The sequence below is a fragment of the Amphiura filiformis genome, chromosome 17, assembly GCF_039555335.1.
Source record: "Amphiura filiformis chromosome 17, Afil_fr2py, whole genome shotgun sequence".
Classification (NCBI taxonomy): Eukaryota; Metazoa; Echinodermata; class Ophiuroidea; order Amphilepidida; family Amphiuridae; genus Amphiura; species Amphiura filiformis.
This window is the reverse complement of record NC_092644.1, coordinates 62,401,087-62,425,791: the sequence shown is the minus strand read 5'-3', so window position 1 is coordinate 62,425,791 and position 24,705 is coordinate 62,401,087. Positions and strand designations below refer to the sequence as shown.

At 36.7% G+C, this 24,705-nt stretch overlaps 1 long non-coding RNA gene across 2 annotated transcripts; it reads left to right on the top strand.

Moving 5' to 3' along the window:
• The first annotated feature begins 6,765 nt into the window (after nucleotides 1-6,765).
• LOC140138138 (uncharacterized) lies at nucleotides 6,766-9,279 on the top strand. Of its 2 annotated transcripts, none has more exons than XR_011856946.1 (3): nucleotides 6,766-7,075; nucleotides 8,324-8,462; nucleotides 8,989-9,279. It is a non-coding gene; the product is annotated as an uncharacterized lncRNA (long non-coding RNA). The 2 variants fall into 2 exon arrangements; XR_011856947.1 differs by having other exon boundaries at nucleotides 8,324-8,468.
• The last annotated feature ends 15,426 nt before the right edge of the window (nucleotides 9,280-24,705 follow it).

The following is a 24,705-nucleotide window of genomic DNA, read 5'->3' as shown; positions in this document are numbered from 1 at the left end:
GAATTTACGCTATGTAACTCAACCTTCTTGAAACCCAATGTTGCTATAGGCCTACTTGATGAAACAGAAACACATATAAAAAAAGAACGAACGAAAGAAATAAAGGAACCCACATACATGCGTCAACATGGAGGTGATTCAGTAGATCATGCCCCTTATCGAAATATTGAGGAATTTATTACTCATCCCGGGATTTATGCCTATGTAAAGAAAGAAGAAGGAAGGAAGGAAAAAAGGAAGGAAAGAAAGAAAGAAAGAAAGAAAGAAAGAAAGAAAGAAAGAAAGAAAGAAAGAAAGAAAGAAAGAAAGAAAGAAAGAAAGAAAGAAAGAAAGAAAGAAAGAAAGAAAAAGAAAGAAAAAGGGAAAGACAAAGAAAAAATAAGTAAAGAGGGAAGGAAAGAGGAAAGAAAGAAAGAAAGAGGGAAAGAAAGAAAGAAAGATAGAAAGGAAGGGAAAGAAAGAAAGAAAGAGAGAGAAAGAAAGAAAGAAAGGGAAGGAAAGCAAGAAAGAAAGTGAGGGAAAGCAAGAAAGAAAGGGAGGGAAAGCAAGAAAGAAAGGGAGGAAAAGGAAAGAAGGGAGGGAAAGCAAGAAAGAAAGGGAGGGAAAGCAAGAGAGAAAGGGAAAGGGAGGGAAAGCAAGAGAGAAAGAACGGGAAAGCAAGAAAGAAAGAACGGGAAAGAAAGAACGGGAAAGCAAGAAAGAAAGAACGGGAAAGTAAGAAAGAAAGAACGTCGTTTGCAAAGTAGAGGCAACAAATGGTAGGCCTACCACATCACTAACCGCGTAATAATTGAGCTGTTAAAAGCGATACCAATTGACATGATTACCATTTCCATCGTTTATACTAACCGATCCTGTTTACTAACCGCTCCCAGAAAGAAAGAAAGAAAGAAAGAAAGAAAGAAAGAAAGAAAGAAAGAAAGAAAGAAAGAAAGAAAGAAAGAAAGAAAGAAAGAAAGAAAGAAAGAAAGAAAGAAAGAAAGAAAGAAAGAAAAAAGAAACAACGGGAAAGCAAGAAAGAGAAAGGGAGAGAGAAACGAAAACAAAGAAGAAATAGACAGACAGAAAGAAAGAATGAAAGAAGAGAGAGAGAGAGAGAAAGAAAGTGAACAAGCAAGAAACAGAAAGAGAAATGGAACGCAGGAAAGAGAGAAACTGAAAGAAAAAAGGGAAAGACAAAGAAAAAATAAGTAAAGAGGGGAAGAGGGAAAGAAAGAAAGAAAGAGGGAAAGAAAGAAAGAAAGATAGAAAGAAAGGGAAAGAAAGAAAGAAAGAAAGAAAGAAAGAAAGAAAGAAAGGGAACGCAAGAAAGAAAGTGAGGGAAAGCAAGAAAGAAAGGGAGGGAAAGCAAGAAAGAAAGGGAGGGAAAGCAAGAAAGAAAGGGAGGGAAAGCAAGAAAGAAAGGGAGGGAAAGCAAGAGAGAAAGGGAGGGAAAGCAAGCAAGAAAGAACGGGAAAGCAAGAGAGAAAGAACGGGAAAGCAAGAAAGAAAGAACGGGAAAGAAAGAACGGGAAAGCAAGAAAGAAAGAACGGGAAAGTAAGAAAGAAAGAACGTCGTTTGCAAAGTAGAGGCAACAAATGGTAGGCCTACCACATCACTAACCGCGTAATAATTGAGCTGTTAAAAGCGATACCAATTGACATGATTACCATTTCCATCGTTTATACTAACCGATCCCGTTTACTAACCGCTCCCATTTACTCATCTAGCGGGGGCCCGCGCGAAGCGCGGGTACCCGCTAGTATTACATAAAACTTCAAAGGTTTTTAAAAGTTGGGATTTTGAATAGATTTATGTGGGATGTGGTCTGCCATAGACACTCATATGTTATTTTGCTTGACTTGAAAGAACAGAGGGCGATCTGAATGTAAACATGTGACATCATAGGTCAACTCATCTATATGAACACTACTAGTATTATAGGGACTAAAGACATTTGTAAAGTTCCGTAGGAAGACATCATATGGATACAGAATGCAACCTGTTCGTTTCTAAGATATGTGTAGTCAAGTCTCTTTTAAGGGGGGGGTAACCCTGTCAGTTTAGGACATGGATTGTCTTCAAACTTACATACGATTTCAAATATCTTCCCCTTCATGCATCTATGTGAGAAAAGGATAACATTTTCAGCGTAAAAGTGAATAATTAGCAAAATTTGCAAGCCAATACGTTGGTACGTGTGAGTTGCATTATGGTCCGGCATCCAGAAACAACACTCCCGTCGAGTGCTTCGCCATACCACTACGCCCATCATTACCTGTGACAAAATATCTCATTCTTTTTATTTTAATTTGACCCTGATATATTTCCTTTTAGTTTTGTGTATTATCATCATGTACATTTTACACTTTTATTTTATTTTATGATTTGTTTTAATGAAAAAATGATTTTTTAAATTTTATTTCTATTAATAAGTTAATTAATTAATCAATTTTGTAGTGGGGGCATTTTTTCTCAAATTTTTTTCATATTCCTCGTATCATGCTTGACAAGATATGGCCTTACTTTTTATTTATTTCGCCCCTTATGTATTTCTTTATTTTTGTTTTAAGCGTATATTATTAGAGCGCCCTCTATTATTTTGAACCTATTTCGGTTTGTGCGAATTGGTATGGGAAAACGGCTCTTATTCGGGAATTCAATCTTTCCTACCCAGAATGTCGAAGGTGGTATACCACTATGAGCCTGATTTTCATGATTTCTCAGAAAATACATCAAATTGGATCGGCAAATTAAAGGATGGTAATGAGAAAAATTTAATCTATTAAATGATACCAAAAAGTCATCAACAAAGAGTAAAATCGGGGGATGATGTTGTCGATCGGGTTACGGACCATTAATATTTCTTTTGAAAGAGTTAGGAATAAAATGCAAACGCTGAACGCGGTTATTAATATTCAACAGTGGACCTCCGCGCCGTCAGCGTAAATATTAGTAATCTCCGCACGCGTCGTGTTGTGAGTCGAACAAACTGTGCGCGCGCTGGCCGCCGTATTTGGATTGCGCGCTATCATATTAGCACATATTGTGATTTGCACTTCTGTTATTGGTGATCCTGTTTTAGCCTGATCGATTTTTGGAAAAGCAAAACGTAAAAATTGTTTATTTGTGAGGAAAATTTGTGTTATTTTGTAAAGCGAAGAGATGAAAGTGACGCTTATGAATGCGACTAATAAATGGTGACCAACCAAATAAAAACACGTGGAGAGTGTAACTAGCGTCATGATTTGTTCTGCAACACAACGAGTCACCTGGAACCCAGAGTACAGTCATAACTCATAACCATTCCAATAAATTTCGAAACAGTCGCTAAGCATTTTCACCTGATACCCTTCCGGGCTTCAACCATTTACTTTCAATATCATTTACAACTCTGCAACAAATCGTTGTACAATTACGAATGCAGCCCATACATGATACTTAGAAAGCAATTCAATACCATAGCCTTGTATGTTGACACTGAAATGTTTCGGAAGATGACTCGCTGACGTTTCATATTTACAATTTCACCCTAAGTCAATATCAATCAATATATTTTATTAACATTCACCAAACAAACTGGTATAGTTAATATTTACAAATACAAATATTTACAATTGAAATTGCAATATTAAAGTTACAAGTACAAATATTTACAATTATAGAAGAAATATAAATTAGTCTTAATAATAATAGACAATATTAATAGTGGCGCTCAAGTCCATGTTACATTGAGCCTATATAATGAAAATATGACAGGGGGTCGCTGCTCTAAGCCCAAATGGGAACTTTGTTATTATCTATAAGTCCATGTTCGTTCGTGAATCAAAAGCTGATTTGACGAATTTGGTTATTGAGTAATACTGTCAAAATCACTTGCACTCATTATAAGTTTGAAAATGTCAGTGTCTACCATACCATCTATATCATACATTTCATGTATTGTAGATAATAAATCTTGGCGAGGGTTGGTATAGAAAGGACATATCATTACAAAATGAAATTCATCCTCCACCTTATTTAAATTACAAAGTGTACAAATTCTATTCTCTGGATTAATTTTTGGAGAGAAGTGACGCCCCTTTTCGATCATGAGATTATGTGCGCTTATTCTTAATTTACAGAATGCAGCCCTGGAAGATCTTTTAGCGATAATAACATAATTTTCTGCACTGAAAGAATTTTTGAATGTACAATATGTTCTGAGTTTAGGACTAAAATTATTAATATGATTAACCCAAAGATTGTTATAGACGATTTGAAGTTTAGATACAATAATTTCATTAAAATTGGAAGCGGTGATCGTATTTGGTTTATCCCAAATGTCAATCCTATTGATAAGGCTAAATATATTTTTTATACCTGTCGACCATGTGAAATTATTAGTACACACTAACTTTCTGTTATCTACAAGTGCTTGAATTACAAGAGAATCATTACCATTCATACATTTTTCGTTTAGCTTCCACCAGTATTTTACAGATAAAGAAAGCATAGTTGTGAGCAGTGGAAAACTACCTAATTCGCCTCTTACTGCATTGTTAGTGGAATTTTTATGAACTCCGAGTATAATTTTGCAAACCTTAATGTGAATAGATTCACTTGGAAGTTTATCACATGTTGTAAGAAAGTTTGAGTCGTTCAGTTTGTTTAACAAATATGGTGCCCAAACCTCACATCCATAGCTAAGGATTGGTTGGATGAGGGTCTGAAATAATTTCATGCTACATTTAGGAGTCACTTATAAAATTATCCCTAATTTTATAATATGCTTTCATTGCTTTGTCTTTAAGTCTAATCATTGCTTTTGTAAATGAACCAGATGGTACAAAAATGATACCCAAATAGCAATATTCATTAGTTATGTTGATGTTACAATTACCATAATTAAATTTACAACCTTTCAAAACATGACCACCTTTATTGAATATCATGACATTTGATTTGTCAATGTTAACTAACAGTTTCCACTTTCTGCAATAATTGTGCAATTTATCAAGGGCATGTTGAAGGCCATTTGCACTTTCAGATAAAATGATTAGATCATCAGCATACATGAGACAACTGAGAGGTGAGTTGTTAAGACTCACTGGAGCGCAATTAGCATCAAATATTTTTGGAAGATCGCTAAGAAAAATATTGAAGAAAATTAGGCTAAGGACACAGCCTTGTTTCACGCCGACTGTGGTGTTAAACGCATCAGTAAGTTTGTTGTCACATTTTACAGCGAAAGAAACAGATGTATACATGTTCTTAATTATTTGAAAAAAGTTGCCGCCAATACCCGTTTGGCTTAATTTATATAAAGAGCATTTCGCCAGATGGTATCAAAGGCGGCAGAAAAATCAATAAAACATACATATAAATAAGATTTACTAGCACGATGAATATATTTATTAATAAGTGTTTTGAGAACTAAAATGTGGTCACTGGTTCGAGAGCCCTTTCTAAAACCAATTTGATTATGTGGAATTATAGTTTCCTTATCACAAAAGACATTTAAACGGTTATATAACACTAAACAAAATAATTTACATAAATTACTCGATACAGCGATTCCTTTACAAAATGAATACTGTCGTTGTCAACTTAAAACAAAACATGTTGTTTTTACTCAAAAAATATGATTGAGGCTACAGCATGGGTGAATATGCAGCACTACGTTTATCTTTACGCTCTCTGCATAATGTTGTCGGTTTCCTGTACTCCTGTAGGCCCTAAACCTATCGCTGTTTATTTCCAGCAAAGCATCTGATGATCGTGTCTGGTTTACAATATTTATCCATTGTACAGAAAAGGTCATTCACTACAATCAGATCACGTAACACTACAAGATTCCTGGCGACGTAGTACCTCTGCTGCAATGTTACTTCGCGGCTACTACCGCTGCTACTACCGAGTACCCAATCCCTTTGTGGCCGACGTTGGTACTACACCAAAGTACCAGCGTCGGCCACCATAATGTAGATACCCCCGTAGCAAAGTACTTACATCGATACTCCGCCATGCGTCACCTAAGAGTCAACTGCGATGCACCGAGTAGGTGACTTATAGGCACACCATAGTCGGGGGTACTTCAATGGCCCTTCAGCGGAAGTACCTGCACAGTAACCGCATACATGGTGTACCCATGTGTCAGCAGTGAAGTAGCAGTGAAGGTACTCACCCGCGAGGTACTCCGTCGCCAAAATCATTCGATCGTAAAGTTCATTGACTTCAAGGCGCGCGCGCCTATGATACAACTACGCGGCCGACTACGCGTTCAACAAGGTTTGCACACGAACGCGTTGAAGTGGAATTATTAATTTGTTATGATGGATGCAATACACTACAAGATTCCTGGCGACGGTGTACCTCTGCTGCACTGGTACTTTGCAGGTACTACTGCTGCTACTACCGAGTACCCCATCCCGTGGTAGCCGACGTTGGTACTACACCAAAGTACCAGCGTCGGCCACCATACTGTAGATACTCCCGTAGTTGAGTACCTATGTCGGTACTCCACCATGCGTCACCTCCGAGTCAACTGCGGTGTACCGAGTAGGTGACTTATAGGCACACCATAGTGTGGGTACTTCTAATAGTCCTTCCATGGAAGTACCTGCACAGTAGCCACCTACTGTGACCCATGTGTCACCTACTGTGTACCTCATGTGTCACCGTCTGTGTACCCTATGTGTGAAGTAGCAATGAAGGTACTCTTGTCGTGTTTTTGCATTCCTAATCGAATCGCCCAGCGATCACCGTGATGCGCGTACTCACTCATATTTGGCCGTGACGACGAGTTTAAAGAAACATCATCATTTTCTCAGGTTTTAAACCAAAAAAAGTCAAAATTTCCTGATGTTTATGTCTTCAAATGTTGTGCATGTAAAGATTTGCTGACTTAGATCATATTGGGCACACAGTAACTCTTGAATTAGCCTTGAATTGTAAAAGATTTTGGAAAGAAAGGTTCGCCAAATCACCGTAGATAACACACGCAATTTTCCTATTGGACTGTACGTGATGTGGGTTGCATACTCCGTGATTTTCCGTTCGTGTTTTTGGCATTTTTCGTCACAGTATAACCACTTCAGTTGTCTCGAATGTTCGGTAAGTAACTGAAGCCGATAACTTAAGTAAGCTTTATTCTCAATTCATCACCAGTTTGATATTAAAAAACGTGCTAATTAAATATTATTTAAATTATAATACCATGAATACGTGGTGCTTTGTTAGTGTTAAACTGTATGTTGACAGAATGTAAAATGCACATTATTGCCAGGCTAGCCTAGCCTATAAACATGATAAAAAACTTTAAAAGCATACTGTCACTGTGATTCGAGTCATCCCCGGGGAGTAATCTCTGTTCAGTGACAGTTTAAATGTGTATTAGGTGTAATTAAATATCTGGACATGCTAGACTAAATTAAATAATAAAAAAATGAGTGAGAGGCCTATCTATGCCGGATTTGTCGCCCTAAAAAAAGGGGACACAACCTGGGTAAACAAACAAACAAACAGGCCGGAGTGCCCATCTCTCTTTCAAGGACAAGGTGATTGGGGCAGACTCCTTCCTTCATGTAATGTTGCTGGGGGAGGGTCAAAGTTTTAGGCCACTGTACGTGTGCCACCTTGTCCGTGCCCCTCACTACAGTGCCACCGTGGCCTAGCAGGGCGTATTAAAGACAATGCGAGACACAAATGATATATGTGTGCGGATTGGACATATACGATGCAAGCATAAGAAATTGTGCAAAAAATGAATATGATCGGGGCAAACTGAGAGGCCGTTATTAAATCTACTAAAACTTCAGTTCAGAATATAAATAAACACGTCATAGTCTGGCAAACAGGTGATACAGTATAAACATAGCCTACGATCTGTGCCTAACTTAGGCTAGGACTAGTCTAAAAGGGTCACTTTTTGTATGATTTCTAGGCTATTACAGCAATTTTGGTTCACAATAGGCCTGTCAGTGACAATCAATGTATATATATATGTGTGTGTAGTCTGGATCAAAGAAGATACACCTTGTGTAGAGGGCACATGCCTAGGGCAGCTAGGCTTGCACAGATCAGGCTTCGAATAGGAAGTTGAGGCCGGGCTTACTATTTTAGTCAAATGACATGTCATTAAAAGATTGAAGGGTAAAAAACACTGAGGCCTAGGCTAATTGATAAATAATAGGGCGGGCTATTATATAAGGCTGAGGCCTATCTTAATTTTTTAAAGACTATTCAGGTCACGGGTCAGGTCAGTATTAAATTCTGAAAAGTTAGGCCTACTATCGGCTTGGCTAATAAAATAACAACATACCGGTACAAATCATGTTTCTTGTACTTTCCTCATTCAATTAGGTCGGTGCCTTGAAGTGAACTGTTGCAGCAACTTAGCCACATGATAGTTGTGAGGAGGAGAATGTGTCGATGCAACTAACGTCTACGTCTACAGAGTTTAGTCCAGAACGAACAGATTGTGTTCCATATAAAAGACCTGGTATGTGTAAGTTTTTTTTTGATTTTAAGGCACATGCTAATATTTTGATTTCATGATGTGGTAGTGGTACAATCATAATTTCACTAAAAGACAATGATCCCTGCCATGTGACAAGGCACTAAACGATAATGTTCCACGTGACATGCCGAAATGACTTTTCCACTACTTTTGATGTGTACATGTATGTAGGGTCGCCATAAAACTAAATTTGTATTTACAATAAAACTCAAAATCTCTTGAATGTCCCTTTAATAATAATAAACAAACAAGTGCCCTTGGAATGCACAATTTACTAAAAGATGATTATGATCTCATGTGACTATATGAAAACGATCTTTCCTGAAAATCTTTAGAATCATAAAACTCAGCATCTCTGAATGTCCCATTAATGAAATAGTAATACAAATACTGAATCAAACAAACATCTTTAAACAGTCTTTGTGCACTTTCCATTTTAGACTTGTTTTAGTTTTTAGTATTAAAATGTCTTGTCTAAACTTGTCTTTAATTATGTTCCTTTTTTCAGATGAAAATGTGCACATTGCACAGGAAGGAACTGGCCTATACAGCAACAAGCTAAAGACCAGAGAATAGGATGGATGATCGTCCCTACATGAAATATCTTCATTTGGCAATTGGATATTGTACCACAGTGAAACTGACCTATAGGGCACAGTTGCACAATATCAAGACATCAAGAACCCAACCCATCAGCTTTAATATCATACCTCAAAGAATAAGAAAAACTTTGGTGACAACAATGCATCTTGGTCAGAAAAGAATTAAAGGTTAAACAGGCGTCAAATTTCATATCTTGTTAAAACCACACCAAAGTATTCCTCTGATCATAATGAATCTGAAAAAGTATTGTTTGATCTATAAAAGCACTATGTTCTCTATTTTAATATAAACAAAAATTTCAAGGGTCACATTTTTGGCTCCATGGGATAAAATTTCAAACACTCTTTAAGATTTTCCTAAACAGTTACTCTAATTGTATGGTTTTTGATACCAATTCAAATAATGAATAGTTTGCACCATCTAAGATGTTTCGGTACATGATGACATGATGAATACTTTGTAGGGCTTTTAACTTTTTCTGAGTAAGGTGTATTTTTTCTACCAAAGTTTTTCTGATCCCTTAAAGTCTTAAAGAACTAAATTGCAAGCTCCAACGACAAATATCGCACAATGTTTGAAATTCATGCATCATTTATCTACAAATGTTGGAGGAAAACCATGACTGATAAAAAATTAAATTTAATGAAAAGAGTCATTGAAATATAAAGATGAATATTCAGACCAGGGTCTTACTTAAATGGTGGTGTTCCTCAAGGCAATGTCATTGGTCCTGATTCATTCCACTGATGCCTCGGATAAGTATGTGGTTGATTTGACTGTTGGTGAGAACAGAGCCTATGATGGCACCAGCACAATACAAGCCCCAGTCTATGATGTTATGTACACTTTGACTGATAAAAACAAATGGAGGCTGTCAGGTGTTGTTCAAGTCGTAGTTTCCAATCTATAGGCTTTGATTTGTTTGGGCTCCCCATATTAGCATTTATCTGACATTCCCATTTGAGAATAATTTCTTATTATCTTGTTTTATCTTTATATGTTAAAATGTTTTTACATATTTCTAGTGTGCAATTAAACATGTTTTTCAGTATTGCAATTAGTGTAAAAATCATGTAGGCTAATTCAGCCACTCGGCTGCAATATGAACCAATACATAATATTGAAATTATTATACTTAGTTCTCTGGGTTGATGAGATGTACACATTTTAATCTTTACCCAGAGCAGCCAGTGCACAGAGCAGCGGCGCACATCGTTGAAAAAAAACCTACCTACATGTATAGCAAACAACTATAATCTGTATACCTTCCTCGAGTCAGTAATTTAGGTATTGCTTTTTATTGTATCTCTAAAGGTAATGATGAGAAGTATACAAAAGTATAAATTTTCAGAAAGGAAATGATGCAAGGAATCCAACTAGCATAACAGATTCCTGAAAAAATTAATAGTTTTTGAGAAATTCTCAAAATTTTATTTCACTTTACTGACTCGAGGAAGGTATATGGACTATAGTACATCTGGTCGAGTTCGAACCGGCAACCTTCGTAATACTAGCATGATGCCTAACCAACTGAGCCACAGAGGCATGTTGCAGAATGGTTAGAGCGTCATTATAGTATTATGAAGGTCGCCGGTTCGAACCAGGCCAAATGCACTATTTTTTCAGCGTTTATGTGTGCTGCCTGCGCTGAGTAAGGCTAAGGGCCTGTGCAATAATTATGAGCCCTGGGGAGCAAGAATTTTGGTTGGGAAGCTAAAAGGGGCAAGTAATTTTTTGGCAGAAAGGGTCCCGGACAAACGATTTTAGTTTAGACACACATTCATGAGGAACGCACTAAAAAGGCTTAGGAAAACAGTTAGACTGGCCCCCAGTCTCGGTTCGGTTCCATCTCTGGATAATGTAACAATAAATAATTACGTAATGCCCTATGAAAAAAATGCCAACTCCCCCCTTATTTTCTTCAATGCCAAAACCCATTCCTCTTCATCCACAAATCGACGCCACTAATTACACCCACCACAGTCAACCATGCAGCAATATAGAAATATACTCGTATTATAAGTGAACGCGAAAGTCCATTGAGCGCTGATGGCCCCCAGTCTCGGTTCGGTTCCATCTCTGGATAATGTAACAATAAATAATTACGTAATGCCCTATGAAAAAAAATGCCAACTCCCCCCCCCCCCCCCTTATTTTCTTCAATGCCAAAACCCATTCCTCTTCATCCACAAATCGACGCCACTAATTACACCCACCACAGTCAACCATGCAGCAATATAGAAATATACTCGTATTATAAGTGAACGCGAAAGTCCATTGAGCGCTGATTCCGAGACTGGTCCAATCTGTTAGAGATCTCACTTCCAAATATTCGTTCAACGAAGCACGGTGATTCCGATGTCAATTACGAAAGCCCCGCCCCAGTTTCAATTCAAATATGGTAGCACAAAGCTATGCCGCGGGATGTGACGCAAGATCGGATGGGACACTTGTCAACAACTGAGAGGTATTGAGCTCAAGTGGCACGCGTCTGATAGACCCATGGTACGCGCAATAATAAAAGGCAACCACTCGACTCGGACTTAGGCCTATTGTCCATATTGCGTACATTATCGCGTGCGGTTTGCAAATGTTTGCACATTATTTAGCTAGGAAGCCTTTTCAAATATCCCCGCGCTGCCAAGCTGCGTTGATTGGTCGGATACAATATCGTTGTTTAGTCGCTTACACAAACGTTAATGTAGTGAAAACATGGACGTGGTATATAGAAAGATTGCGTGACTCCAAAGCCGTAACAGTGAACTTCCAGCAGTTTGTGGGAGCTGGAAGTCAAATTGCCTACAGACTGGGAGGGTCCGTGTATTGGGTTGATTTTTAATGCTATGTAATCTACATTACCAGTCGTTCTCCACGGACCCGAGGGAGGGTCTAGAAAACAGTACGCGGTACGGAAACGTTATAAAAGATTTCTTTTGAAACTTTTGCACTATTGATGCGATCAAGCAAAGTCAGTCGGAAGTCTGCAACATTAAATTTTCAGTTTTGTATACGATAGTAAAAGCATTCTATACAAAGCTGAATTTTGCAGAACACCCCATTGAAATTGAACATGCAGTTCCAAAGATATGACCAATTTAAGAGTTTCCAAAACAATAGGAAACAAAAGGAAATAGTTGCTTTGTTTGGCTATATCTCAAAATCAATATTGCCGACTTCCGACTGATTTTGCTTGATCGCATCACTGGTTTCGCCTATCATGGTCGGTAGGCATCATCAGAATGATGTTTGTTGATCCTTCTGATGTTGTCTACAACCATGATAGGCAAAACGGTCAATAATGAGTAAATGTTTTGGTTTTGTTCAAAAGAAATCTTTTATGTTTAACAACAAATCTGATGAATCTACTTAGTGACGTACGGAAATATTTTTCTGTTCACCGCGCTCGCATTATGTACCGGTATCTAGACCATAAAATTTTAAGGTTTGCAAATCGGGATTCCCAAAATTTGGCATATATGCGGCGGGGGGCGCAAATATATTTTGGCTGGTCAATGGAAGGGGGAGCAATTTTTGGCACGCCCATTTTACCTCCGGGGCCTCAATCACATGACAAAATGAGCCAAAATCATGGAAATTTCTGGTCATTTTAATATTTAATTCATGTGTATATCCTTTGTTCGTAATACTGTGGGGCTGGAGAATCTGGCACTTACCCGTCAAAATAATGACTGACCCCTTTATAGGCGATGATAAAAAACCCATGTTCTACGGGCGGAAGGCCGTTGCAAACATATTCTAAAAATATTCAGCCAAAATGAGTAAAATTTAGCCCCAAAACGGCTGATTTTACATGCTTTTAGCCAAATTTTTAAAAAATTCTCCAAAACGCAAATTCTGGGTCGGTCGCCCGGGCCCGTAGAACGGAGTTCTTTTTTCGTTGTCGTACGGAAGATTGAACAAAAAAAATCAACATCCAGGAAAACTTATAAGGACCCCCTCTCCCACTGACTGTCGGTCTGTAAATGTATAGTAGGCATAGACCCCATTAGGCCTACACCAAATTAATGAGTATAGAGGCCGAGATGCCACTTTTCAGGTTTTAGCCAGGTTTTAGTGAGTCCAAATTCCCGCTTTTTTATTCATTTTCAGCCCGTTTTGGGGCTTTGTGGCCTGCATTCACATGCTTTTTCAGGTTTTTCTCACCAGTTTCAGGTTTTTTGAGTGAAACTGAGTGGCATCTCTGTAGAGGTCAAAGATAAACAAATATTCAGGTGGAGTATAATTCTGGCCCGGTTTTTAATACTCGAACAATTGTGAGAATATTTTCAATGTTACACTAGCCACAAATCAAGGTGAAACTTTGTGTTTACTTGGCCAATTTGCAGTTTTTACAATATTTTAAAGCCCCAAAATCAATGTGTTTGTTTATACTAGGCTAAAAAGGAAACAAAATAAGATTCACAGCAATTCTGGTGATACGAATATACCCGGCGGAGTGCAAATTTACAAGGGGCCCATATTGAAAAATGATCCATCCCCATCAGTCATCCAAAATGATGTTTGCCATATTGAACTGTCTTTCTGGTAACAAACCAGTAAATATACACCCAGAGACACCTAAAGACACTTGCAAGAGTGTTGCAAGTCCAAATCACGTCATAGGCCGTCAAAAAAACATTTTTGAAGGCCTATGGGCGTCGAGAGAATTCTAAATTTTAGAAAGTGAAATTGCATCTCGGGGTTTCTGTGCCCTTGAATCTTCTTCAGTGTTCTTTTTCAGCTCCAATGTTATATTTAAAAATGTTGTTAAAACCCATTCACTGATTGAAAAATAAAAATAAATCTATCTATTTTTATAACTGTAATAATTCTGTACATTATAATAAGTTTTTCTATATAAACTAATGTGTATTAAATACGAAATTCAAAAGCAATAAATTATTAAATATCACGCTACTGATAAATATCCGAGTTTGAACTCTTTATTATCATAGTGAAAGACTAAGTTCCATATATCCACATATAAAAAGGAATTTTACTTCTACGATGAGGTTAAAAGGTTGCCCGAACTCATGGGTGACGTCATTGTTTACGGCTGGAGTACCGACGTCGGTACTCAGCTGCAGAGTACCTGGCAGGTGAGTACCAGTGCCGGTACTCGGAGTAGTGGGAGTACCTTCAAAGTACCTACGCCACGAGGTATTCGCGAGTTGCAGCCGGCTTGCTGGGCCACAAGGGTCTGGTGGCCGACGTAGGTACTCGAGAGTAGCAGCGCTGCTACTCTCATGAGAATCCCGTAGTGTAATGCTTGTTGCACAATGCAGTTTTTCCGTACGCCGGCGACAGTGTTATATTATAATCCCGCCGTTTTTCTTTTGTTTTCCGTTTTGTTATGTTAAGAAAATAACACTTTAATTTGTTAATACCAAATTACCATCATCATTGTTATGTTAATAATGTTTTAGCATGTTACCTAGACCGATGTTATGTGAAGATTTTCTGTTTTAAATTGCCTTGTTCCAAAACCTGAAGATTTTATTTATTTTCTTGTGCTTTGATTTTGTATCGGTTTTATGTTTGTTTGATTGTTTACTTGGTTGGTTAGTTAGCCGTTTGCTTGACTGGTTGCTCAGCTTGGTTGTTTTTCATTTGTAATTTTTATCTTATTTAATTAATTATTCAGTAAGTTTATTATTTTTCAGAAATGTTTAGAAAAGATTGGAATCATGTATTTTATTAACATGTTCATATGTTTTTTATTCATTAAATCATTATTTGCTTTAGTTATTTACTCATTTATTTATTACCTATTTATTTATTTAGTTAGTTATTTACTTATTTATTTATGTAGGCCTACTTATAAATTTACTTTTTCTTTACTTATTTCACTCGTATTTTTTATTTGGTTGTTTATATACTTATTTATTATCTTCACTTATTTATTTACTTACTCATTTAGATATTTATTTACTTAGTTGCTTATTTACTTACTTGGTTATTTTTTATTTCCTTGTTTATTTACTTACTCATTTAGTTATTATTTACCTAATTATTTACTTATTTTTATGATTAGTTGTTTACCAATCTCCTTATTTATTTATTTATTTACTTCAAGTTGGGTAATTATTTAATAACTTATTTATTTGTTTACCTATTGCCTTATTTATTTACTTACTCCTTTAGTTAGTTGTTTACTTACTTATTTACTTATTTATTTACTCATTTACTAATAGGCCTAGGCCTACTTAACTTATCCGCTTAAAATGCCCCAAAACAAATAAGAAACATAAATCAAGAACATATTAATCAATATAAATCAATATGGCAACAAAAACAAATAAGAAATGGCAACCCGCTTGCCTCATTTTCTTGCCAGAGTACCGACGTCGGTACTCAGCTGCATATTACCTGGCAGGTGAGTACCAGTGTCGGTACTCGGAGTACCATCAAAGTACCTACGCCACGAGGTATTCGCGAGTTGCAGCCGGCTTGCTGGGCCACAAGGGTCTGGTGGCCGACGTGGGTACTCGAGAGTAGCAGCGCTGCTACTCTCATGAGAATCCCGTAGTGAATATTTGAATTCGTAGAACAGAACAGATCTAATGTCGTAGAAAATATAAAAATCTCATTATTTGGTGGCATGGTGGTGATTTTAGGATGTCACCAATGGAAGGAGCGCCCTCACATTACCCATGATATGGATTTATCTCAAAATGTCCAAATTTCAAGTTAGATCGTTTTACCAAATCAGCGCCGTAATATTACTTCATGAAAGCAGAGGAACCGGTAAGTAACGAACACGACAAGATGGAAGACTCGGCCATTGTGTCATCATTTGATCCTACTATCATTATATATCATTACACCTACCGCAATACCTTTATCAAGTCCGCGCTATCCTATCGCAAGTGTGTTTTTGATATAGATCCCTTAAGCGACTAATATAGCTATAAAATTAACGTAATTTGTCCGTGTATTCCTATTGAACTTAAAAGTCAATATGCAAAGTTCAATATTGTTTATTGTGTGTTTCAATGGGAAATAACAGTTTTGAATAACTTTGAGACAAACTTGGAAGAAAACAAAATATTTTATGTCTCTAATTTTTTTATATTTTGTAGAAAACATATTGGGGGTAGTTTGATCAAACTTTTGTTTCGGAGTCACGTGATCCACAAGGACAAAAGGTCATACAATTTTAACTTGCGCACATATATCAAATATGGACAGATTTGGATTCTTTGTGACATACGCATTCTAATAACACCAATTTCAGTTCATTTTTTCTTCTTTTCCTCCTCCTCCTCCTCCTCATAATGTAAGAGATACATGTTCACGAGACCCACGGCTTAAAGTGCCCTCCGAAGCACTAAAGCAAGTAAAGTGAAATATCTTGCTCACGGACACAAAGAGCCAGCCGAGCTCAAGCGGACCTACTCAGATTTCAAACCCGGACCCTTGGCTTCACAGTCCAACGCCTAAACCGCTCGGCCACGCTCCTCTTCTCTCATTGGTTATAATATGACATTGTTCATTTCGCAAAAATCGCAAACAAAAATGGGCGGACCATAGTGGGACTACCGTAAGTCCGATTGAGCTCAAACTTAAAATTGCAGCTTTGGCAGCCAAAATCACCCTATTTGCTAAATTAGAACGAATTTGGAGGAGTGTTACCAATTGGGTGAATTGACATGGAACGACCCTATACAGTTACATTAAAAAATGTAAGTGGGGAATAATTCCAGGAGGTTTTAGTAAGTGATACATTTCAGCTAATCTTTATATGATAAATTAAATATGCCTTCAGATTATCAAAAGCTTTTATATAAATGTTACAAAACTTAATAAAGAATCTTAAGATGTTTAATCAGTTATTATGTAACAACTATAATGCTATACTCGCAACTAATACTTTAACTAATACTGAAACATTAACTGTTAAATAAGAATTTTCTTCCTAGCAATACATTAATGTATGCAAAGTAGATTTCGTTTTCAAAGAAGGATTCTAGAACATTTGCAAATTTGCGGTGGAAAGATTAGTTGAGCAACCATTTTCAAAACAAATGTGATAAATTAAATTGTTGGCATAGTAGGCATACATCCAAATGTAATATTTCTTAATCCTAAAAGCTCTAAAAGGATTAACTAAAATAATACATGCTCTTTCATTCGCAAATCCTTTTTACCACTTTTCACCAATTTAGCCTACATTTTAGAACAAATTGCTGCCAACATATCGGGGTCAAGCATCCGTCGCTTTTGTTAGAAGTGTATTAGGAATTTATTCTTACGGCAAAAGCTCCAACCAACATGAGTCAACTAGGTCACAATGCACCGTACTTGCACTAAAATTTTCAATTTACTTAAATCCACTTCAAACACCAAACTACTATCGATAAAGTGTCGACCGATGGCAAATTAATCCCAAAACAGGATTTTAACCTCCTATAAATTGAACAAAGATCTGTTAACCTGAAGTTGATCCTCAACAATTATTTGTTTTTACTGAACGTGTACATATATATCTGATTTAAAACTGTCACATGCGTTATGTTTTAACAATTATTTAGAACGCATACAAACGCACCCAGCCAACAAACACAGGAGCGCACTGCTTTTGCAAATGCCTGAATATATCAACGAATTCAAGGGGAAGGGTAACACTTTGAAGTAATTTCTAAAGTATACGAGTAGATGCTAGGACTCCAATGTTTGGTCAACTTATATATATGAACAACCGATATTGTTTCGAACTATTTTCGAGGTCGCGTCTTCACCGGTTGCCATGGTAACGGCGACCATGTTGGATTTTTAAGGCATTTGTTGCATGCAAGTTTTTTGCACTTTTTCAAACTTTGTTTTCCCTGAAAATTGGCACGCAAAAAGCTAGATACACACTTAAAAATGTCATGAAGCCAATTTTTTTTTTCTTTAACATTTGGTTTAAAAAATCATATTTAATAACTTCAAAAAAAAATAAAACTCAAAATATCTCTTCATAACTTTTTAGATACGTGTCCCAACAACATACTTGCAAAATTTAGTAGCAATCACATGTATGGTTGCTGAAAAATGACGCGAAACGTCATCTGGCAGAAAAAGGTATTTTAAGTTTAGAAACACTGAATATGATAATTAGGTAGCCATTTTGTATTTTGAATTAAGAAAAAACATGTTTCTTTCAACAATAACATTTATACTAATTATTAGCACTTTTTATATGCAATAAACATATTAAACTACTCAGTAATGAATTTTTATCCCAAAATTCCTTAAATATCGCCCCTTGAATCCACTGTAACATGACACACGGTTAATGACTTTGTTTACTATTATATTACTTGATAATATAATAGATACATGTCCCAACAACATACATGCAAAATTTGGTAGCAATCACATGTATGGTTGCTGAAAAATGACGCGAAACGTCATCTGGCAGAAAAAGGTATTTTAAGTTTAGAAACACTGAATATGATAATTAGGTAGCCATTTTGTATTCATTATTTAATATATAATTGGCCGCTGAGACACAATGAGAGAGTTATCATGGGGACTTAAGTTGAGATTGCCCGAGTACCGACTGTGAACTCAGGTAGCACAGTGGTTAAGCTCTGGACCGGTAATCCAGCGACCGGGGTTCAATCCCCGCTGATTTTTCCTGATTTTTTCTCTCTCAATATTTTCATATGCCAGTTTGCTCGAGCCCCAATCACGCCATTTAAATTATAATTTCTCGAACTTGCATCATTTATTTCCGATCCTCGCATATATTAATTTGTGTTTCGCATTGTCTTACGCCCTGCTAGGGTGAAGCATATAGGCCGCCTCCTTCTTCATTATTTGATAATATTTTGTTATTTTCCTAAATTTGTATGGTTTATTGCAACAATAATATACTGTCATCAGTCCAAGTCAATCGCTAATAACAACTTTATTTTGTTGCCACTAATACAAACGCATTACATGACTGTTCAAAAATTCTACAATTTTCGTGCACACCAGTATGCCTCTGATGAGAGCTATTAGCCTAATAGCAACCCGTACAAGATGGATCGGGTATAACGTTGTGCCCATGGCATTTGTAGTTGGCTGGGAAGCACATTATTGCGGCTGACTGACAACAGATTTATATAAAAGTGCTGCGCTGCTTCAAATCGCAGCAAAGGTAGTAATGCTTGTAGGGCATATCTTTTGACAGATCATTCCCCAATGTAAAGTCAACATTGGGCTTCGCGACCTAGACAGGCTCTACTCTGCTACGTTCCTTTGATATTTATAACAGAACAAGCAAAAGCTAGGAAAAATGCATAATAGTGGTGTCTTCTATCACAAAGTAATATTCTTGGTAGTGTTGATCGGTTCAACTATTTTGAGAATTTGTGCAACACTTTGAGCAACAGCTTTCATAGCAACTAAAGTCAATAACCAGTAACATATGAAGAGCTGAGATGCAAAAGGGCTTAAGTCCACCTCTGGCCGAAATTGAGTTATTGGCATAAGTAACAACCCACCACTTGAACAGGATTAGTCAAAGCAAACAAAGACTAGAACTATTTAAAAATTCTATAACATAATATGTAGACGCTTATTGTCCTCTTCAACAATAGGATTATTGATTGGTTTAAAAGGTATTTGACTGGCACTAGTAAAATGAGTTACATGTAGCACCATCTTGAGGTACCTATGAATACGACCTTCATGCACATTTAATACTGTATCTCATAATACGGATGGTTTATGGTGGACGGTCACATATTGTCAATCATTCCATTGCCTTCTTAATACCTTCTTTTAAGAAGGTTAGGCGTAGTATCTTAAGCGTATTAAAATACGCTTAAGATACTACGCCTAACCTTACCTAGACGTGACGTGACGAAAGCATAGCTTGAAATATTACAGGTCTACATTTACATTACAATCTGACATTTTATTCTTACCTTATCCTTATTTGATACTATTTCAATTTTCCAATACAATATAAATTGCCTACCAATTCTAACCAAATCTAATCTATGAAACACTTTGAACTGTTCGCCTTCATCTATGACATACTTCTTTGTCTTATTAATTCATATCCTTTTAGCGTCTCTAAATGAAGGAGAAATAGAGTGATTGGTGAAAGAAACGTCATTTTTGGAAATTATCTTCTGCGCAAGGAGTTAAGTATTTGGAGAACTGCGCAAGGAGTTAAATGTTTGGAGAACTGCGCACGGAGTTAAGTGTTTGGAGAACGGGCAAAGAGTTAAATAAGTGTTTGGTGAACTGCGTAACGAATTAAAAGTATTAATTTGAGAAAACGCGCAGTACCATTTCTGCAAGGAATTTATACGCAAGGATATATAAATGTGTACAATGGACTTCGCTGAACAGTGATTTTCGCAGGATCAGCAAACAAGGAGATATAAATCAACCGTCCAGAACATTGCAAGAAGAAGACTGCTGGATAAGTACTGATTAAATAAAATTGTGATTGTGTGATTATATGTGAGTGGACACTACGAATGAGCCGTAAATTCGGCAAATTGTATTCTGAGATACAGTGCAAAATGTACGTGAAGGTCGTATTCATAGGTGTCTCAATTAGGCGCGACATGTTTCTCATTAATTTTTATAGCGTTTAAACCAATGAATAATCCTATTGCTGAAGAGGATAATAATCTTCTACATATAGAATCATTAAATAGATCTAGTCTTTATTTGCTTTGGCTAAATCCTGTTCAAGCGGTGGGTTACAATTGCATTGTATTTTGTCAAGGTATGTATAACCAACAATGATAATGAAAGGACATTCCTGAACCTCGTTGACTTGGGGATGATTTGAAATGACCACCAATTATGACTTTATTACAAGCAATGTGGAAAAAGAGACACGTGTAGAACCGAAGAAGATACCAAGAAGATTTTGTTGAAGGAGCAGAGTTCAACAAACCATAACCCTGCTTCTGGATATCGTTTGAAGTCAAATGATATACTATTTTAAAGCTTATGATATATATTTTCTAAACACGAAATAAAACAAAATTGACAGGGGCCGACTTTACAGCTGATTCGTAGTGTTCAGTCACATATTGTATATGCAATTGTTGCCATGTACCAATCATATTTTACTTTCAATTGAAGACTTAGATTTTGTAAACTTAATGTAACAGTGTACTGTTGTTGTGCAGTTGTGAATTCGTGTGAATTTGGGTAAAAGGTGATTTTGTCCTTGAGTCAGCACATCAAGGATATAACCACCGTTAAGAAATTTGATGTGTATGCCATGTGAACGATATGAATACCTCTTTACCAGTTATGCATTTTCACTTCGTAGTTCACTTTCACTCTATCGGGATGTTTAATGAGCAACCAGAGAACCAGAAAATATGAAATTTAAAAGCACATGTAGTTGTACCTTGGGTTGATCACACCTGAAAATAGGACACGCTGCATCTTATATACCCAATTCATTCGGGTCAATTTATTTTATTTATTTATTTTTATTTATAACATTCGGCTGAAGCCAGGCAAAGCCCATATAGTGCTCAGAGGCTACCAATGCAAGTAATGCCAACAGGACTTTACGGGACAAGAATATGGGAAGAGTTCCGATTTTAGATACAGGGGGAAACCCGGAGCACCCGGAGAAAACCTACGAGGACGAGCACGGATCGGCAACCAAACTCACGTGTGGCACCGCAGGAGGGGGAGACGGAGATTCCCTTACCCGCCATGTTCCTTTACTTGATATAAGCCTCTTTTGCATTATTTCAGCAAACAGAATATCGGAATACCATGGCATTGATCAAATCAACAACACTAACAAAAACAAAACAGAAAAAAACCCACAAGGGTGACTGTGAAGGTTAAAACATTCCTATTTTCGATTACCATGATTACGCATCCCTTGCTCAAAGCACAATGTAATAGAAGTTGATAAAGGTGGAGGTGGAGCTCCATCTATTATTTAGTTGTTCTGGGTTACCCTGCGTTTTAATTTGTGTTTGAAATGCACTTTCAATGAAAAATTAAAGTGTACCTGTTCAAATCGATATATCAATAATTGTATCGTAAATTTACTTTGCCAGATCAATAATTTAGCAATGTTCACAACTTGTGTTTGCTTTTACTTCGAGCCATAGTTTTACTCAGTCTAGGCGTGATATTCATAGCGTGATAACAATTTTATACCAAATCAAGAATTTGCCTTTCGTATATCTTACAACTAGCAAATTACATGTGCCACGTTTCCTGTGACACTTTGATCTACATTTCTGTAACTAAAGTCAATTTTCTCTCCTTACATTTTTTATAACACGTTACAGAAATAGAAATGAACAAAGAATGCGTCACTTTTAACTTAGTGTACAACTTGTCAACCTGTTTTGGAGTACGCATACAGCAAGTCTAAATCATAAGACTCTCGTCGTAACATAAGAACACTATAATCGGAACTGAAGAAACCTGACGAGTTGCAAAGCAGAACATCTTGTGACTATATAATGCAACCTTTTCGTTCTGTAAAACTGATAATGTGCAGTCAAGTTTTCAAATGTTTCTTTCTAAAGTTCTAAACGTAATGCAGTGAATTATATATGTTTCTTATGGAAACTTAATTACATTACACTTGTTCGCTTGTAGTATTTGCCTTTTAGAGGTATGGCGGACACAATAGGATGGCGCTGCACGAAATGGGTAAAGGCTTTTGAATTTGACGGGTTTTATCCGTATTGAATACTGCCCTCCTATTGTGTACGCCATGCTGAAAGGCTAATTGTAGCGTTTGGAAACTTTCCAAAACGGCTATATATCAGAAATATTTGAAATCTTTTTCCATATTGTTTCATATCAATACAAACATTGTTCTTTCCGGTCAATATGACACCAAATTTGTGACCATAACTTATTCCATGGTTGAGTAACTGTCTTTGAAAGATAAAGAGGTCTCAAACAAAATGTGCCAAATCTGCCATTGTCTGCGACATCTGCATCAGTAAATATGAGTAAGGAATATCACACTGTTTCATTAAAAACGAGTTCGAAGTGCTGCTAACCTGATATACCGATCTTATGCAGCCGTTGTGTTTCTTTGGCGGCCACTTCTGGGTCTGCCTTGACATCTCCGGTATGACGAAACTTGGCTTTTATAGCCCGGGCTTTTAGCTTAGAGATCATACGCAGTATGCGGGAAACTCAAAAAGTTGCAGCAACTTGATTCTGAGATATGCCAGCTTTAAGCTGACCAGTAGCTCGAGCCTTATCCAGATCTGATAATCCAACCATGGTTGATTAGAAGTGACCAGCTAGAGAGATTGACTTGCGTTGATCCATTTGAATCCACCTGTAGAACTGTTAATCCCATCCTAGCACTTTCATTCAAAATGACAATACTGCAAATAATTTTTATTCATTCAAAGCAATGAGATGAGCGCAGACAATGGTCAGTCTGTCTTTAAAAAAAATACTCAGCCGTTGAATACGTTATCGTCACAAATGAGGTATTATTGTTGACAGGAAAGAACAATGTTTTCATTGATATGAAAATATATGGAGATAGATTTCAAAACTTTCTGATATACAGTTTCCAAACTTTTGGAAGAGTTTATATAAAAAGAGTTCGATAAATTGTCCCACAACAGTGGTATATTAATCGTTGAATCGCTCAAAAAATTGATCGTTATGTAACATTTTAAACAGTGCGGTATTATGTACTATGTGCAATAATGCAAATTCCTGTATATTCAGAGCTAGCTGCTGAAGGCTCTAAAACGCTGTTGATTCAGTTTTATTTTACAAAACTGTTCATTGAAATGCTTCTTATGGATTTCACTTCCTGTGATTTTTTACACAATAACTTCTCTTTACATAGAATGATAATGTTCTTCAATTTAACAATGAAATGACATCCTGTCATAATTTCCTTATACGTGCTAAGTAAACATAATAATCCTAGAGTGGGTGACATTAATTTGTAACTTGCATATTCCACATTCCATGTAACGCTTAAACAAACAAAACGGACAGTAGCCTGTTATATTAAAGACGTTCTGAGAAGACGAATCAACATCGATGCTGGCAGCACCATAATATCATTGGACAAATATTTGTTTGTTTCTGACAGCGTAGTTGATTTAGAAAACGTAGAAAGGGCCAGGTATCATCCAGAGAATTATTGATAATTAGAGTAGCATGGCTGGCAAGTTATGATCAAGATTGTAAATGAGTAATGATACTATTTTGCGTTGGATGCAACTAATTCTAGTTATATATTAACAAGAGCGGTTATTGCACCGCAAATTGGTGGGCAAATCTATGTGCACGCTTTACTTCTAGGAGTACTAGACCCCTGGTTTACATTTGATTGTATTCTTTTTAATTAATTTAAAAAAAAAATAGTATTAATTAATTAACAAAATTAATATTAATTGACTTGATTAATATAAATTGAAATGTTTACCCTTTTCCTAATATCTCTTATTACTATACCTCCATAGAGATCATCCATACATCTCATTGGTTAATAACGCCAGCGTCCGAGTACGATATTTTGACTATTTCCCCGCGCCTGTTCAATTACGCGCACGCGGGGAAGTAGTAAAAACTTCCGCACCACTACTACCACACGGTGTCTCGACCCCGCGAGTCAACGTTCCTTCAGGCGTGGCGATATGCTACA